Here is a 19,155-nt window from a genome sequence, read left to right as displayed (position 1 = left end):
GACATATGAGAGCTGTTAATTTCACTATATTTTAAATTTAACCATTAACTAGAACATTTAGTAGTTCTACTCTGTATGCCAATTGATTCTTTGGTGTTTTATGTAATTATGTTGTCTACACATAATTTCATTTATTTTCCAATATTGAATTTCTTATTTTCAAATCTCTGACTTTTCTGCTTTAATTGCAGTAACTCCCGAAGTAATGCTAAATACAAAACAGACGTGAACTTGTTTGTTTTATTTATGACTGCAGGGGAATACCTTTGGTGTTTGTTGTTAAAGTATAACATGGGCTGTTGATTGAGATACTACTCTTCATCACATTAAGAAGAAAAATCTTCCTGGTCCTATTTTCACTAAAGATTTTTTTTTCTTTTTATCAAATGTAATAATATCAAATGCTGTGGCTGTCTATTGAGTTTCTTTTGTTCCCTTTGAAACTACTAAATTGATGGATAATATTTTTGGAATTTACTTCTGTATACTAAATGACGTTTTTATGTGTAGTTGTTGTCAGGATTGGGCTAGCTTCATAAAATTAAATGAGATGGTCTCATCTCTCTCAATGCTTTAGCATGGTTTTGCTTCTTTTAATCAGGTGTACTCTTGGTAATTCCAGCAGAGTGGGGATAGGGTGGCAAGAGGTAAGGGGATTTTATTTCTGTGGCGATTACTTTCTTCTCTAAAAGTTCCTTCTATTTTAATTCTGAATTCCATCAAGGTTATAATAGGTAAAATAATTATAAGTAAAGAATCCAAACTACCAAATAATATGTCCTATTAGCATAATATTGACCTATACATCAATAAAGTACTTTATTGCTTAAAGGGCCCTCATACCCCATTAGGCCAAGCTCCTCAGTTGAAAAATGGCAAAACATAAAATTGTTCCTTCAAGAGTCCTATAGCTGTGAGTCACTCTACAAAGAGAGCTGTAACATATGTCCCTCCTGGGAATTGAAATGTACTATTGCTTTATTATTCTCTGAATCACCCAGCAAAGTCAGCAAAATGAAGCACCATAATTTGAACTTTTACTGGTTACATTTTGTTTCTTCCCAGTAACTTTGAAAATGTTAATCCGTTGGCCCAAATCTAGATCAAAGCCTTGCTGACCAGCAGTTTACTCAGTGACGCCTGAAAGGATCCACTGATCAGATTATACAGTTGTTATCTTAAATAGCAAAGAACAGGTGGTTAGGATGTGATGGAATGCCACACTAGGAACACTGCTAGTCTAAGAAAATATTGTTATAAAGTTCATTCTCTCCTCTTACCCTTGCTTCATTCTCCCTGCTGGTGGCCAAGTGCTGACGTATCTTGTGGAAGAGGTTATTCCACTACATCTAGTTATTTCTCTTTCTTCTGTAACTACTGGAGTTTGCACCTTTCCTGTTTTGCAATTAGGACAAAATTATTTGTAATTGCATATGATATTAAGGATTCAACACTCAATAATAATAAAATAATTTGCCGAGTGTATCATGGTTTATGTAGTCCTCTTCTAAACTCTCATTTGATCCCAGCCGCATTTCTGAGATGGTGAAAGAGTGTTACTCTCCCCACTTGACCCTTGAAATCAGGGCTCTGAGGATGGGATTTGTGCAGAATCTCCACCACTTGGTAAGCTTTGGCTCAAACCCAGTTTTTCTTACTCCCATTCCCACGTGTCCTTTGGTATAATATTAAACACACTGCCTCTTTGTTATCAAAGGCACTTTTTATTTTTAATTTTGTTTCCATTTTATAATGATGATGATTTCACTGTACTAAAGATTTTACATAAAGTAACACATAATTTTCATAAAAGTTACTTGCCTAGAGAGCCATACAACGAATAAATAGTAGAGTAAGGTTTAAACCTAGTTGGGCCATCTCCAAAGCCCACAGTCTTTTTTTTTTTTTTTTTTTTTTTTTAAAGATTTACTTACTTATTTTAGAGCGAGCAAGAGAGAGAATGAGCAGGAAGGCCAGAGTGAGAAGCTCAAGGCTCTGCGCGGGGCTCAGTCCCATAACCTCAGCCAAACCAAGAGTCCAATGTTCAACAACTGGGCTACCCAGACACCTCTCCAGAACCCAGAGTCTTAATCGCGGCGTTAGGCTGCCAGAAAAAAAAATAATAATAAGGTTCATCCATAATGCGACCTCTCAGAGGGCATTCGTTTTGCTTTCATGTGTTAAACAAAAAAAAAAAATGGAGCTCTACTCATTGTGGCCCACATTTTGTCACTACTGAGACATTTTCATTTTTTTTTAAAGATTTTATTTATTTATTTGACAGACAGAGATCACAAGTAGGCAGAGAGGCAGGCAGAGAGAGAGGAGGAAGCAGGCTCCCTGCTGAGCAGAGAGCCCGATGCGGGACTTGATCCCAGGACCCTGAGATCATGACCTGAGCCGAAGGCAGCGGTTTAACCCACCGAGCCAACCCAGGTTCCCAACATTTTCATTTTTAATTGCTGCATTACAAAGCTATACCATGGTGTAGTAAGTTGACTTCCTGTTGGCCACATCTAGATTTTTTTCTAGGTTTTTTGTTGTCGCAAGTAATTCTGCAATAGCTATCCATGTACACACAGCTACTACTCTTTGCTTATTCTGTTAGACCAATTTCTTGAAAATGAAAGTTCTAGATCAAGCAGCTGTATTTTAAATCTGGACACAGTGTTTTAACTGTCTACCAGAAAGGTTGTAGACAGAGCTTTATTAGGAAGTAAAATAAGCAGAAAGAATGAATGAATAAGAAGCTTAAGGTTCTAATTTAGATATCAATATGACAGGTGCCAAAGAAGTGGATCAAAATGTCCATTTCCTTACTGATTTATATTACATTTGACCCTTATTTTTCCAAGGGCAATAAAATTGCAAGGTTTTAGAACTGGGTGAAATTCCAGATATCAAGGTAAAACATTATCTGCACAATATAATTGTGACTCTCTCGACAGGAAATTTGAAAGAGATCATTCCTTGGATTAACACACAGGCAGCCAGCAGGTTGCTTGTTTTTTTGTTTTTTGTTTTTTGTTTTTTTTGGGTTTTTTTTGAGCATTTGAAAGGAAACATTCTTTCCTACAAGTGAAGTACTAAATCATTGAACCTCAGTGACTGAACTTTGCATAATACTCTAAGTAGAAAGTAGGAACTCTGATAATGAGAGAGCCTGAAGGAGTGTGCATGGCAGTGCAGATGATGTAGGAGAACCCAAATGGGTCCAGGTGGAATCTCTATAAATCTGGGTAAAGAAGAACGTGGCTGACCCAGAGCCATTTTTCTAGACAGTGCCTTGGAGCCTGAGAAACTAGACTACAATTACACTACAGTAGTCACTTCTCCCATATTTGTGTTAAAATGCAAAGGGATCGTAGTAGCTGTGAGTCTGTGCTTTGGAGTCAAATGGTTCTGGATTCAAGTCCTAGCTCTACTAGTGCTGTCTTGTGGATGGTACTTTGCAAGTGTGTCACTTTTCCTATTCATAGAATAGTAGTAATACCCAACTCATGAGACTGTTGAGAGAATTAAATAGGACACTAACCCTATGAAGTCCTTACCAAGTCTAGTGAATATGAAAGGCACAGTAACGTTGGATTGTACATGTTTGTACATGTTTGACCCCTCCTCTTCCTGACTCTCGTCTAACTGGTTTTGAATAAAGGCAGTGGGGGAAGTAAAATGTAATGTTGTGGTACATACAAATTCTTTAGCATCCAGACCCAGTTTAACATGTAAAACACAGATTTCCCCTCATGATAACATACTTTACAGACTAATGCTCAGGCCTTCCTCCAAAGTGGAGCTGGCCAGACTATGTGTTTTGCCCCTCACTAGGATTGCAATTGCATGTGGCTTACATCCTTATAATAAACCTGGGAATGGGACCTTTACCAGGTCAGTGGGGAGCAATTCAGGCTTTACTCAGTAATTCAGTTTGCCTTTACTGAAACCTGCTTCACTACACCAAGGAAATCCTGCTATAGTTTACAGACCCCCAACCAATATAGGTCATTGTCTCCAGCTCCACAACCCTTCCCTTGGGCTCTCTGTTCCCATCCAAGGGCACACCAAGGTTCTATTATCACTATGTCCTAGTTCAGATGTCTATTCCTTAGATAGTTTTCTTCAGACTAAGGCCTAGTCTAATTCCCTTCAGTGAACCTCAATCACCAACCTCCTGGCCTGCAATTTTCTTCCTATCCAAAATTGTGTCAGTCATTCACTTAATACTTACCTGTCTCACTAATGAGACAGGAAGCTACAAAGACAGCTGTCTGACTCCTTAACTGTAGTAACCTGGACCCTAAAACATGTCTGGCACCTAATAAACAGAATTGCTTATTGGTTGACTTAATGAATACATTCTGGCTTTATTATTATTTGCCCTCCATAAACTTGCCCAAGCTACCCCATGGATGTATGGTTTTTTTTTTCTTTTTTAAGATTTTATTTATTTGAGAGAAAGAACGAGCACAAGCAGGGTGAGGGGCAGAGGGAGAAGCAGGTTCTCCACTGAGCAGGGAGCCGAACATGGGACTGGATCCCAGGACTCCAGGACCTGAGCCAAACGCAGACACTCAACTGACTGAGCCACTCTGGATGTAGGTTTTAGATTTCTCATTGGTCAAGTAATGCTAATAATGAGGCTCAATTGAGGTGAATATATGTAAGTGCCTAGCATAGGCCATGGCTCTAAACAGTAGCTCATATGATGTTGGCCCTTTTAATGATGAGGTGGTATTTTGTAATGTATTTATTGAGGGAAATTTTCTGGGTGTAGATTCTAGGTTGACTTTTATACCCTCAACACTTTAAAGAGATTCCAGTATTTTCTGCTTTCCATGGTTTCCCGTGAGAAGTCTGTTACATCTTATCTTTGTCTCTCTCTAAGGTAAGTGTTGCTTTTTGCTGCTGTTTTTGAGATTTTTCTCTTTATCACTTTTTAAAAAAGATTTTATTTATTTTTTTGAGAAAGAGAGTGAGCGAGAGAGACAGCACAAGCCGGGGGAGAGTAGAGGGAGAGGGAGAAGCAGAAGCAGACTCCCTGCTGATCAGGGAACCCAATACAAGGCTTGATACTAGGACCCCAGGACCATGACCTGAGATGAAGATAGGAGTGTAACTGACTGAGCCATCTAGGCGCCCTTCTTTATCACTTTTTTTTTTTTTAATTTGCCGTGGGATTATGATGTGCTTTGATATGATTTTCTTCATGTTTTTTCTGCTTTGGGTTTGTTGAGTATTTTGTAAGCATGGGACCATAGTTTATATCAGTTTGGGAAATTTTTCTTCAAAGAAATTATTTCTTTACTGGTTTTCTTTCTCTTTCCCTCTGCTCTCCTTCTAGGACTCCAGTTATATGTATGTCAGATTTTTTGATAATATCCCTTAGGTCACTGTTCATTTTCTTTCCCCTCCTTATTCTCTGGCTTTAAAAAAATGGGTTCTATTGGTTTCTTCATTTACAAGTCTTTTCTTCTGCAATATACAATTGTCCTTAATACCTATCCAGTGAATTTGTTATTTCAGATATTTTATTTTTCATCTCTAAGGGTTCTATTGGTCTTAAAAAAATCTTTCATTTTTTCCCTTAGTATGTTAATGGTGTTCCTTAAAATCTTTGAGTATATTTACACTAACTATTTTGACATCTTTGTCTACTTATTCCATCATCTTTGTCATTTGTAGGTCTATTCTATTGATCGATTTTCCTCCTAGTTACGGCTCACATTTTTTCTACTTCTTGGCATATCTAGTACTTTTTGTATTAGTTTCTGAACATTTTGAATCATAGTTGAACATACAGATTTTGTTTTATTCTCTTAAAGAGTTTTGGGAATTGTTACGGCAAGCAGTTATTTGCAGTTCAATTTCATCTCCTCAAGACTCATCTTTGTTAAGGTGCATGAGGTCTGCCGTAGAACTTCACTGTCCATTATGGTAGCCTCTAGACACATTTGACTAAGTTTCAATATAAATTATTTAAATGAGTTAAAATTAAGTAAAATGAAAAATTCCATTCCATAGCCCTAGTGGACACATTTCAAATATTCAACAGTCACATACAACTAGTAGCAACTGTACTGGACATCGCTGGCCTAGAATATTTTTATTCTAGAGATAATTAAGACATACTCCTAGTAGTAGATAAATGACCTACTCCTTTTTTTTTTTTTTTTTTTAAGATTGTATTTATTTATTTGACAGACAGGAGAGAGGGAACACAAGCAGGGGGAGGGGCAGAGGGAGAAGCAGGCTCCCCACTGAGCAAGGAGGCTGACACCAGGCTTGATCCCAGGACCCTAGGATTATGACCTGAGCTGAAGGCAAACCTTTAACCACTGAGCGACCCAGGAGCCCCTAGACCTACTCCTAAGGCATGAACATTCTGGGGTCTTTACTGAGTGTTCAATGAGAACTTTACAGTTTGTCTTATCAGAACCTAAATATATCTTATTCCCAAGTAATGTACATTGCTGGAAATTCTTCAGCTTACAATTTCCCATGCCTTCTTTGCTTACAGAATTTCACTCTATGCTTGCATAGCTTAGTATTAGGCAAAGAATAAAAGGGATTTCTTTTTCATGCATTGGTCCTTTCTCTCCAGAACTCTGCCCAACTCTGCCACCCTCTTATCTCCCTGGACTCAGATCTCTCTCTCAATATCATCTTCATCTCACCATGTCTTCCTTGTTCTGCTTTTGATTCTCTTTTTTGCTGTGGTTCTCCCTTCAAGTAGGAAGCCATGATAATCATTAGGGCTTCCTTGTTTCCTTTCTCTCATGTATCAAAGTCCTATGCAATTGTGCAATAGGTAGGACTTTATGAAATGTCTGTATATTTGAACAAGTTTATTAATTTATATTATCAGAAGATAAATCTAGTACCTATTATTCTATAATAGCTATAAGTGGAAGTCCTTGATTCATAAAAACTTTAAAAATTTTATTTCCTGTCCTAGTGAGTATTCCAAGATGTAATAGACTTAATTTATTAATTAGATAAGCCAAATTAACTCATGTTTCTTCCACCATTGCATGGAATGATGAAATTATACACTGTAATATAATTTTCATAACATATCCTGCTTAAAGAGTTCTATCCATGTTCTCACTTACTTTGTCTAGAAATTTTTTATGCACTTCTTCAATGATGCATTTTTTACTTGTTTCTCCCATTTTTACACAACTTTTGCTGTATATTTCTTTTATATTTATATACTTAAATATAAAGTCTTACTCAAAAAAATCAACATGGCTGACCACATATTTTAGTGGAAATTCTGAACAATAACAGTAAAATTTGTAATATGTTAACACGGGAATGTAAAGGAAAAGATATACAGTCAGATGTATTAGTTCAAAATTTCAAATTCATTCATTTCTTATTTCTTTTTTTTTTAAAGATTTATTTATTTATTTGACAGAGATCACAAGTAGGCAGAGAGGCAGGCAGAGAGAGGAGGAAGCAGGCTTCCCGCTGAGCAGAGAGCCCGATGTGGAGCTCGATCTCAGGACCCTGGGACCATGACCTGAGCTGAAGGCAGAGGCTTTAACCCACTGAGACACCCAGGCGCCCCTATTTCTTATTTCAATGTATCTCTTTGATCTTTTCCTTTTTAAATAAATTGTATTAAAGCATGATGTATAATAAATTCATTTTCTATTGCTTCCAAGTAAATCACCACAAACTGAGAGGTTTAAAACAACACAAACTTATTTATCTCACAGTTCTGCAGGTCAGAAATACATGTGGTCTTGGCTAATTTTTCTGTTCCAAATCTTGCAAGGATGAAATCACTATGTTCACTGGCTGGAGTCCTATCAGGAGGTTCTAGGAAGAATCCACTTTGAAATACATTCAGATTTCTGAAAGAATTCTCGTCCTTGTAGATTAAGATGGTGGTCACCATTGCTTGTGCAACTTGGGCCTTTCCTAGCTCCTAGAGGACTAGCCCTATATGGGTCCTGATATCTTAGAATCAAAACCAGCAAGTTGAATCCTTTTCATGTTTGTAATCTCTCTAACTTCCTTTTTTGATTCATCCATTTTTAGGGAGATAGTTCTCTACTTTTAAGTGCTCATGTGATTGGTCTAAGCCCACCCAGCTAGTCCAGGATAATATCCCTCTTTGTGAGTCTATAACCTTAATTGCATCCAAAGTCCCTTTTCCCATCTAATGTAACACATGCACAGGTTCTAGTGATTAGGACCTGGATATCTTGGGGTAAGGGGCAGCTATTCCACCTATAATGTAAAATATTCAGAAGAAAAGAAGTAAAATATTTAGGAAAAAAGAGGAAAATGATCAAAAATGATATTAAAGACAGGAAAATGAGTTCTATCATATAACTCATTTTTGTATCTGGGAAAAAATAATGGCATAAATACACTCCATGATTCAAGAAAAATTTCCAGAAACAAGACCCAAGACTTAAAAAACAAACAAACAAACAAACAAACATACAGGGACACTGCAGGACACCTAGGTGACTCAGTCATTATTAAGCATCTGCCTTCAGCTCAGGTCATGATCTCAGGGTCCTGGGATCAAGCCCTGTGTCAGGCTCCCTGCTCAGCAGGAAGCCTGCTTTTCCCTCTCCCACTCCTCCTGCTGTGTTCCCTCTGTTGCTGTGTCTCTCTCTGTCAAATAAATAAATAAAATAATTTAAAAAAAGACATACAGATATCTGGGAAAACCTGATACAGACCAATCCATATCCACAAAATGGATAAAGCTAATGGATGTCAAAAATGAAGAAAAAAATTCATGAGTCTCCAGTTAAAAATATTAAAGGAAATTATAAATTATAAAATTATAAAATATATAAATTATAATTTATATAAATATAAATTTATATAAATAAATTATAGAAAATATATGATTATTATAATTGTATATGATATATAAATAATATATAAAATATAAAAATCATATAAATATAATATATATAAATATATATAAAATATATATTTATATATATTTATATATATTTATATATTTTATATATATTTTATATATTTATATATATTATATATTATTTATATAAAATATATTTAATATATATATTTTTATATAATTTATATATATATAATTATAATTTAAAATTATAAATCAAGCTGACCTCACATTTCCCCCAATCAATACTGAATGCCAGAAGACAGTGGAGTAACTCTGACAAAAATCTTTAAATAAAGTATAACCCAATTATACTATAACACTCAGTGTTCAGTTAAGAAAAAGAATGTATTGCGGATGTTTTGAAGAAATATCATAGATTGTAGAGAAAATTTAATTCAAGATATTGATTATACAAATAGTTATATATAGACTAGTTACTTCAAGAAGCCACTACCAGCTCTGAAGCTGAAGAACCAAAGTGTGAAATTCAAAGCCCACAGTGTTTTCTGTAATGATGGGGCAGTTCTTGGAACTGCCAACACTACCTTATATGCAGGAATGCTTATTCCTTCTAATGCTGCAGAAGATCATGAGTCCAAAGTGCCTGCTGTTCCCAGACTGAGAGCCCACAGATTCTATGCTGTCAAGACTGTATTTGTGTGGCTGCTACTGTGGGAAGCATGATGTCTGAGCAGGAGACCAGTGGCCAAGGTTTACCTGCCTTTACTAGTGCTACCACTGCCAGACATGCTTACTAAAAGCACAATAAATAAATGCTTCTACCACATAACAAATGTCGGTGAGAATGTGGAGAAAGAGAAACCCTAATGCACTGTTATTGGGAATGCAAATTGGAGCAATTGCTCTGGAAAACAGTATGGAAGTTCCTCAAAAAATTAAAAATAGAACTACTACATGATCCAGTAATTCCACTACTGGGTATTTACCCAAAGACAATGAAAACACTAGTCTGAAAAGATAAATACACCTTGTGTTTATTGCACCATTGTTTATAGACACCTGTAAATCTGTGTTTTATATGTTAAAAAAATTAGAGACATGGAAGACAGAAAACATATTCAGGTCATACTTCTAGAGATTAAAAACTATGATATCTAACATGAAAAACACACTAGATGAGTTAATGGTAGATTAAATATTGCATAAGAAAAGGTTAATGAACCTGAAGCAATTCCAATAGAAACTATTCTAAATGAAACATAAAAGGGAAAAAATAAGGAAAAGAGCATCAGTGATCTATAAGAAACATTAAACAACTGAGTATATGGATAAATAGCATCCACAAGGAAAGGAGAGAGGAGAAGACCCCCCAAAAATTTTTTTTAAGAAATCATGGCTGAAATTTTTCCAAGTTTGATCAAAATGAGAAACAGAGATCCAAAATGTTAAATAAATCCCAAACATGTGAAACATATCAAACATATGAAACAAAGGAAGTTAAATCTAGATAACACATAGTCAAATGGCTGAAAGCAAGTAATAAAGAGAAAATATTAAAGGCAATGAAGAAAAAACAACAGTATTTTATAGGGGAACAAAGAAAAGGATATCATATTTCTCATTGGAAAAAATGCAAACAAGAAACCACCAGAGCAACATTTTTAAAATACTGGAAGAGGGGAGCCTGGGTGGCTCAGTCAGTTAAACATTGGACTTTTGATTTTGGCTCAGGTCATGATCTCAGGATTTTGAGATCAAGCCTAATATCAGGCTCTGTGCTGATGTGGAGCCTGCTTAAGATTCTCTCTCTCTCCCTCTCTCTTTGCCTTCCCTATGCCCTATGCAGGTGAGGGCAGGCACTCTATCTTCCCTTCTCTCTCTCTATCAAAAATAAACTACTGAAAGGGGGGAAAAAAACTTGTAAACTTTGAATTCTATACCTAGCAAAAATATCTTCCCAAAACTTTGGAAAACAAAGTAAAAACTGTCAGAACCAGAATTTTCAGAACTCTGGATAGTAATAAAAGGAAAGCTGAATTATGAAAAAGGCCACCAAAAAATGGTAGTAAAGATTTGTGGCATTTCTACTTACCCTGGCCCCATGCATCACTCGTTCCAGGGTAGTCCTCATGATGGCAGCCTGTATTACCACTGTGAGACCCTGGGCCTCGGTCTCAGAGAGAGAAGAGTACACCACATTTTCAAAGAACTATGCTGGTCTGTTCTAACTTGTGTGGGGGCTACTGAAAGGTCTTGCTTTTTTCCCCTCTAACTTGGAAGTCATCAGGGCAGAAAAGTGGTTATACAGTTGAAACTTCTTGTAATCCTTGCAAGGCAAATGAACTACTGCTATTGTCTTGGCAAAAGAATACAGCTGAGGCAATCAGTATATGTGCCTAAAGCCTGGAAGGAAAATCTGGGAAGAGGGTTTTTTGTTTTGTTTTTTTGTTTTTGTTTTTTTCAAATTAGAGCATTCAAAGTAATTATGTATACCAAGGAGCCAAGAAAGCTATACATATGCCCAAAGTGGGATGTGTGCTTAGAAAAGACTTGGAAAGACACTAAACTTTCACCCTGGCTGATAAGTATAGGCTCAGCATTGTAAATGGTCTGTTAAATCCCTGAAGGAATGCCCCAAAACAGGCTGAGAGTGTTTTTTCCATTTCTTTCTTTACTTGTCTTGTTCCTTTGGTTACAGGCACTTAAAGAAATCTCTGTCAAAACACCACCTGATCACAAGCTAAAGGGACAGAGCCTTCAGAAATATCACATGAGAAAGAATATGGACTTTACAGAAATAGTTTTTAAAGGCCACTAAAAAACTAAACAGCTACAGTCCACAACTAACAACAAAATAAACCCTAAAATGGGCAAAATCTGATTTCCAGAGTTGCCATATTATATTCAAAATGATCAGTTTTCAACAAAAATTAGGAAGCATATAAAGTAACAAAAAGTATAGCCCATTCATAGAAAAAATCAACAGAAACTGTGTCTGGGGGTGCCTGTGTGGCTCACAGGGTTAAGCCTCTGCCTTCAGCTCAGGTCACGATCTCAGGGTCCTGAGATCGAGCCTTGCATCAGACTCTCTGCTCAGCGGGGAGCCTGCTTCCACCCACCCTCTTCCTGCCTTTCTGCCTACTTGTGATCCCTCTGTGTCAAATAAATAAATAAAATCTTAAAAAAAAAGGGTGTCTGACAAGGCACACATATTGAACTTACTAGATGAGACTTTAAATAAACTATTTAAAATATGCTCAAAAAGCTAAAGGAAACCGGAGAAGAAAAGCTAAAGGGAAACAGGGAAAATAATATCTCAATGAATAGGGAATATCAATAAAGAAACATGAATTGTAAAATGGAACCAAACAAAAAATTCGAGAACTATGAACTACTGGGTGGCTCAGTCATTAAGCATCTGCCTTCAGCTCAGGTCATAATGTCCTGGGATTGAGCCCCGTGTTGGGCTCCCTGCTTTGTGGGAAGCCTGCTTCTCCCTCTCTAACTCCCCCTGTTTGTGTTCCCTCTCTCACTGTTTCTCTCTGCCAAATAAATAAATAAAATCTTCAAAAAAATAAAATTCTGGAACTTCAGAGTATGATAATTGAAATGAAAAAATAAATTAGCAGATTAGAGCAGCACACTTGAAAATCCAGTCTGAGGAGCAGAAAGAAATAACTCCAAACCTGTTTTATAGGTACTAAATAAGAAGCTTGGAAGTCACCACTCCATCTTATAAAATAAAAAAGTAAAGTAAAGTAAAAAGCGAAACAAACTAAAAAATCAACAATTCTTAGATCCATAAGAGAAGTGAGGACACAGAGCGAAGTACTGCCCCCAAATCTGGAAAGACTGACAGGTAAACACAGAGACTCAGTTGTGCGTATTGGAAACTGAGCTGAAACTTTCCTAAGAACCAGTGCTGGGGGTAGGAAAGCCTAAACATAACTGATGGATTGCTGAAGGCTCAGGGTGGATCATGCTGAGAGTAAAAACTCCAAGGAAACCAAATCGCTGGGAGGTTCTCACACTTGTGAGTTTTATCTCCTAGGCTTCTGCCAGGTTCTCACAGTGAATATTGGAAAAAAATCCACTTGTGCTTATCAGGAAAAGGGGAAAAAGAACCTTTTTAGAATGTGCCTGAACATTCTGTCCTTCTTAAGAAGGTCTACTTTCAGGAGAAACTATTTAACCAGATCCATATATGCTGGGTTTTTTGTTTTATGTTTTGTTTGTTTGTTTTTGTTTTTTTTTCTATCAGAGCCTAATTGGCCTCCAGGAAGGAAATACCCAACCCCAGATAACTCTAGCTTTCCACAGAAAGGCTAGAAAGAAGGGGAGAGGGAAAGGAGCTACTCAAGCTCCTTCTATATTTATATATGGGAGAAGGAAACTACCCAATTTCAGCCCACTTTAGCCATCCTGTCTCACCTGAGGGGAGTGGGGTGAAAAATCAGGTGTGAAATGCACAGTCTAGAAGCATAGGCTCATGAAAAGATTGAGACCTAATCATAGGAGTATAGATCATTTCCCATTGCCTAAACCTTAGCAGTACCTTACTAAAGGCTTATTTACAGCAAATGATTTTACTGAATTCATCATGCTCAGTTATTTAAAAAAAAAAATTACAAGACATACTGAGAAGTAAAAAACACCTCTTTAAAGAGTACTGCAAGCATCAGAACCAGACTCAAATATGGCAAGGATGTTCGAATTTTCAGGCAGGGAATTTAAAACAACTATAATTAACATTCTAAAGGCTCTAATAGATAAATTAGGCAACACACAAGCAATGTAAGCAGAGAGATGGAAATTCTAATAAAAAACGCAAAAAGAAATGCTAGAGACTAAAAACACTAACCAAAATGAAGAATGTTTTTGATGGCTTTATTAATAGACTGGAAAAGCTGAGGGAAAAAAAAATCTCTGAACTTGTGAATATCTTAATAGGAACCTCCCAAACTGCAAAGCCAACAGATAAAAGACTGAAAAAAGCAGAACAATATCCAAGAACTGTGTGACAACTCAAAAGTCATAACACATACAGCTTAAAACAGAAGATGAAAATAGAATGAGAAAGGAAAAGAGAAAGGAAGAGAAGAAATATTTGAAACAATAAGGACTGAGAGTTTACATAAATTAATGTTGAACACCAAAATCTATACCTAAGCATATCATTTTCAAACAAACAAACAAACAAACAAATAAAAACAAAACTGAAAATAAGAGATAAAGAAAAAATCCTGAAGGAAGCTACAGGTGAAAAAAAAAGAAAACAAACACCTTACTTATAGAGGAACAAAGATACATCTAAACACAAGACTTCCCAGAAACCATTCAAAAAAAGGAGAATGATATGAAATATTTAAAAGGTTCAGAGAAAAAAACCCCACCAAACTAGAATTCTGTATCCTGTGAAATTATCCTTCAAGAGTGAAAAGGAAATAAAGACTTTCTCAAACAAAAATTGAGGGAATTTTTTCTCAGTAAACCTACCTTGCAAAAAATGTCTCTTTAGAGAGAAGGAAAATGATAGAAGTCAAAAACTCATATCTACTAAAAGAAAAGAAGAGCACTGGAGAAGGAATAATTGAAGATAAAATAAAAAAGTTATTATTCTTATGTTTAATTGATCTAATAGATATCAGTTTGTTCAAAATAATAGTAAAAGCCACAATGTATATACATGCTAGGTATAAAAGAAATTAATGATAATAATGATATTAGGGAAAACATGGAGGAATTAGCATTATTTAGCTTTATGAGGTGTTCACACTGCACAGTATTATTCCATAGTAGGCTTGAGGGGTGCCTAGGTGGCTCAGTAGGTTAAGTGTCTGCCTTTGGCTCAGATCAGGATCTCAGTGTCCTGGGATTGAGTCCTGCATCACTCTTCCTGCTCAGCAGGGAGCCTGCTTCTCCCTGTCTTACTCCACCTGCTGTGCTCTCTCGCTCTCTCTGTCAAATAAATAAATAAAATCTTTTTTTAAAAAAAAGAAGGAAAATAGGCTTGGATTAGTTGTAAATGTATATTGCAAACTCTAAGGCAATCACTGAATAAAGGGAGAAAAGTATAAATGATACGCAAAAAAAGGAGAGAAAATGGAATTATATAAAATGATTAATTAAAATGACACAGGGCAAATTAGCGATGATGTGGATGGAATTAGAGGATATTATGCTTAGCAAAATGTTAATTGGAGAAAGACAACTATCATATGATCTTCCTGATATGAGAAAGTAGAGACGCAACATGGGGGATTTGGGGGGTAGGAAGGGAGGGAGACAAACCATGAGAGACTCTTAATCTCACAAAATAAACTGAGGGTTGCTAGTGGGAGGGGGGAAGGGAGAGGGTGGTGGGGTTATGGACATTGGGGAGGGTACCTGTACCCCTGGGGCTAATAATACATTATATGTTTACAAAAAAATTTTTAAAAATGACACAAGGCAAAAAAAGATTGGAAGACAAAAATAAGAACAAAGGCAACAAATATAAAAGGTAACAGATATGGCAAATATTAATCCAACTATATCAATAATCACTTTGAATATAAATGGTCTAACTGTGACAATTGTCAGAGTGAATCAGAAAACAAGACCTAGGGGCCCCTGGATGGCTCAGTTGGTTAAGCACCCAAAACTTGATTTCGGCTAAGGTCATGATCTCAAAGTCATGAGCCTGAACCCTGAGTCAGGCTGAGCAGTCAGTGCAGGGTCTGCTTGGGATTCTCTCCCTATGCCCCTTCCCCCACTCCAGAGCACATGTTCTCTCTCTCTCTCAAATAAATAAATAAATAAAATCTAAAAAAAAAAAAAAAAAAGAGATGCAACTATATGTTGTCTACAAAAGAATTATTTTATTTTATGTTAAGAGTTTATTTATTTAACTGACACAGAGAGAGAGATCACAAGTAGGCAGAGAGGCAGGCAGAGAGAGGGGGGGAAGCAGTCTCCCTGCTGAGCAGAGAGCCCGATGCGGGGCCTATCCCAGGACCCTGAGATCATGACCTGAGGTGAAGGCAGAGGATTAACCCACTGAGCCACCCTAGCAACCCAAGAATTTATTTTAAATACAAAAACAGATATAGATTAAAAATAAAGGAATCGAGAAGGAGATAACACGTTAACTCCAAATCAAACAAAGGAGGAATAGCAATATTAATTTCAGAAAGAGAAGACTTCATAAAAAGGAAATTTTTTAGAGATAAAGAGGGGCATTACATAGTATTAAAGGAATCAGTTCTCCAAGAAGACATAACACACCTTAACATATTGCACCAAACAACAGAGCTTCAAGCAACATCAGGCAAAAAAAGAATTGCAAGGAGAAATAGATGTATCCATATTATACTTGGAGACTTTAATACACCTGTATCAGAAATGAACACACCCAGCTCCCAGAAAACCACTGAATACATAGTAGAAATCAGCAATACCACTGATCAACTGGATATAATGCACATCTATAGATTACTTCATCTAACAAGAGAACACACATTCTTCTCAAGTTCCTATGCAACATTCATCAAGATAGACCATTCTAGGCCATAAAACATACTTCAAAAATTAAAAAAATATAGAAATCATATAATGACTTCTTTTGGACCCTAGTGGAATTAAACTAGAATTTAATAACAGAATGAGAGCTGGAAATTCCCAAAATACTCAGAGATCAAACACACTTAAAAAAAAAAAAGATTTTATCTATTTATTTGTCAGCTAGAGAGGGAGACAGACAGAGTGGGCAAGAGTGAACAAGCATGGGGAGCTACAGGCAGAGGGAGAAGCAGACTCCCTGCTGAGCAAGGATCCCAACTCGAAACTTGATCTCAGGGCCCCAGGATCATGACCTGAGCCGAAGGCAGATGCTTAACTGACTGAGCCACACATCCCTAAACAACACATTTTTAAGTGACACAAGGGTCAAAGAGGAAAACTCAAGAGAAATATTAAAATACTTGACTTAAATTAAAATGAAAACACAAATTCTCAAAATCTGTAGGATACAGTGAAAGTAGTGCTTACAGGGAATTTTATAGTATTGAATGTACATATCAGAAAAGAAGAAAGATTAGAAATAATCTAAGATTATACCCTAGGAAATTAGAACAAGAAGAGCAAATTAAATCCAAATTATACCAAATAGAATAAGTAATAAAAATATGAAATCAAAACCAGGAAATAAACTCAATGAAACAAATAGCTGGTTTTTGAAAAAAAACCAATAAAATTGGTAAGACTTTAGACAGGATAATTAAGAAAAAAAAAAAGAAAGGGCACAAATGATTAATATCAGAAATGAAAGAGAGAACATTAATACAGATCTCATGGACATTAAAAGGACAATAAAGGCATCCTATGAACAACTCTCTGCCCACATTTGATAACCTAGATAAAATGGATACATTTCTTGAAAGACACAATCTACCAAACCTCACACAAGAAGAGATAAAGCTATGTCTTTGAAAGAAATTGAATCTAAAATTAATAGCCCTCCAAAAGACAAAGCACCAGGCCAAGAAGTGTTCAGTGATAAACTATATGAAACATTTAGATCATATCAATTTTCTAGACTCTCTTCCAGAAGACAAAAGCAGAGAGAATTCTTTCTAACTCATTTTATAAGCCAGCATACCCTAAAACCAAATACCAAATACCAAAATCTGAAAGCAGACAAAGCTTCATAAGAAAATTGCAAATCATACCTCTTATGAACGTACACAAATTCATTGAGAAGAATCCTCAAAAGAAAATTGTCAAATCATATCCAACAATGCATAAAAAGGGTTACATACCACAAGCAAGTGGGATTTATCCCAGGTATGCAAGTCTATTCACATTAGAAAATCAATGAATGATGCTGGGTCTCTTTAAAGGGGCCACAAAGGAAAGGTTTAGCTTTGCTAACCAAGGTGCAGTTTGGTTTGAGATTTTGCCTGGGATCTAGGTCTTAGCTGTGTGCTTGTTCATCCCCAACATAGCCACTGCACACATCCACAGGTTCACTAATGGGGGCAAGGAAAAAGATTGCCTATTATTCCTATCAGAAGAGTATGATGGAGAGAGATAGGCACATCTCTGGAGTTAATTGTTGCTATGGGTCAAAGGGTTTGGAAAGTATTGATTAAAGAAGAATTTTCCTTTTTTAAAATTTAAATTCAATTAATCAACATATCTGAGGGTTTTGAATGGGCGGGGGGTGGGAATTTGGGGGAGCCAGGTGGAGGGTATTAAGGAGGGCACGTGTTGCATGGAGCACTGGGTGTGGTACAAAAACAATGAATTCTGTTATGCTGAAAAGAAATAAAAATAAAATTCAACTGACACACACACACACACACACACACACACAACATATAATGTATTATTGGTTTCAGAGGTAGAGGTCAGTGTTTCATCAATCTTATATAATACCCAGTGCTCATTATATCACATGCCCTCCTTAATGTCTTTCACTCAGTTACCCCATCCTTCCACCTCCTTCCCCTCCAGCAACACTTACTTTGTTTCCTATGACTAAGAGTCTCTTAAGCCTTGTCTCCCTCTCTGGTTTCATCTTGTTTTATTTTTTACTCTCTTCTCCTATGATTCTCTGTTTTGTCTCTTTTTTTTTTTTCTGTTTTGTCTCTTAAATTCCATGTACCAGTGAGATCATATGATAATTGTCTTTCTCTGATTGACTTATTTTGCTTAACATAATACCCTCTAGAACTAGAGGGACACATTTGCAACCACATTGTTGCAAATGCAAGATTTCTTTTTTTTTGGTGGCTGAGTAATATTCCATTTTGTGTGTGTATATGTGTGTGTGTATAAAATGTATATATATATATATATATATATATATATATATATATATACACACACCTAGAAAGACTGAACTGTATATATACATGTGTGTGTATACAGTATACACATGTATATGTATATATACATATGTATATATACACATGTATATATATATATATATATATAGGTACATGGAATTTAAGAGACAAAACAGAAAAAAAATGTATATGTGTATGTGTATATATATATATATATATATATACATGTGTATACTGTATACACACACGTATATATACAGTTCAGTCTTTCTAGGTTGTTGTTAGGAACTTATCCATTTCTTCTAGGTTGTCCAAGATCTTTGCCTCTCCTTGCTCATAGTAGTTTCTTACAATCCTTTGTATTTTTGTGGAATTCATTGTAATAGCTCATCTTTCTTTTTTTCACATTTTTAAATTTAAATTCAATTAGCCAAGGTATAGTTTTTGAGGTAATGGTCAATGATTCAT

At 36.0% G+C, this 19,155-nt stretch overlaps 1 pseudogene; it reads left to right on the top strand.

Moving 5' to 3' along the window:
* Positions 1-17,717: 17,717 nt before the first annotated feature.
* Positions 17,718-17,988, top strand: LOC131827666 (NADH dehydrogenase [ubiquinone] 1 alpha subcomplex subunit 1-like; annotated as a pseudogene).
* The last annotated feature ends 1,167 nt before the right edge of the window (positions 17,989-19,155 follow it).

Source organism: Mustela lutreola, chromosome 1 (genome assembly GCF_030435805.1).
Source record: "Mustela lutreola isolate mMusLut2 chromosome 1, mMusLut2.pri, whole genome shotgun sequence".
NCBI lineage: Eukaryota > Metazoa > Chordata > Mammalia > Carnivora > Mustelidae > Mustela > Mustela lutreola.
Note: the sequence above shows the minus strand (reverse complement) of the source record. Positions and strands in the feature narration are given on the sequence as shown.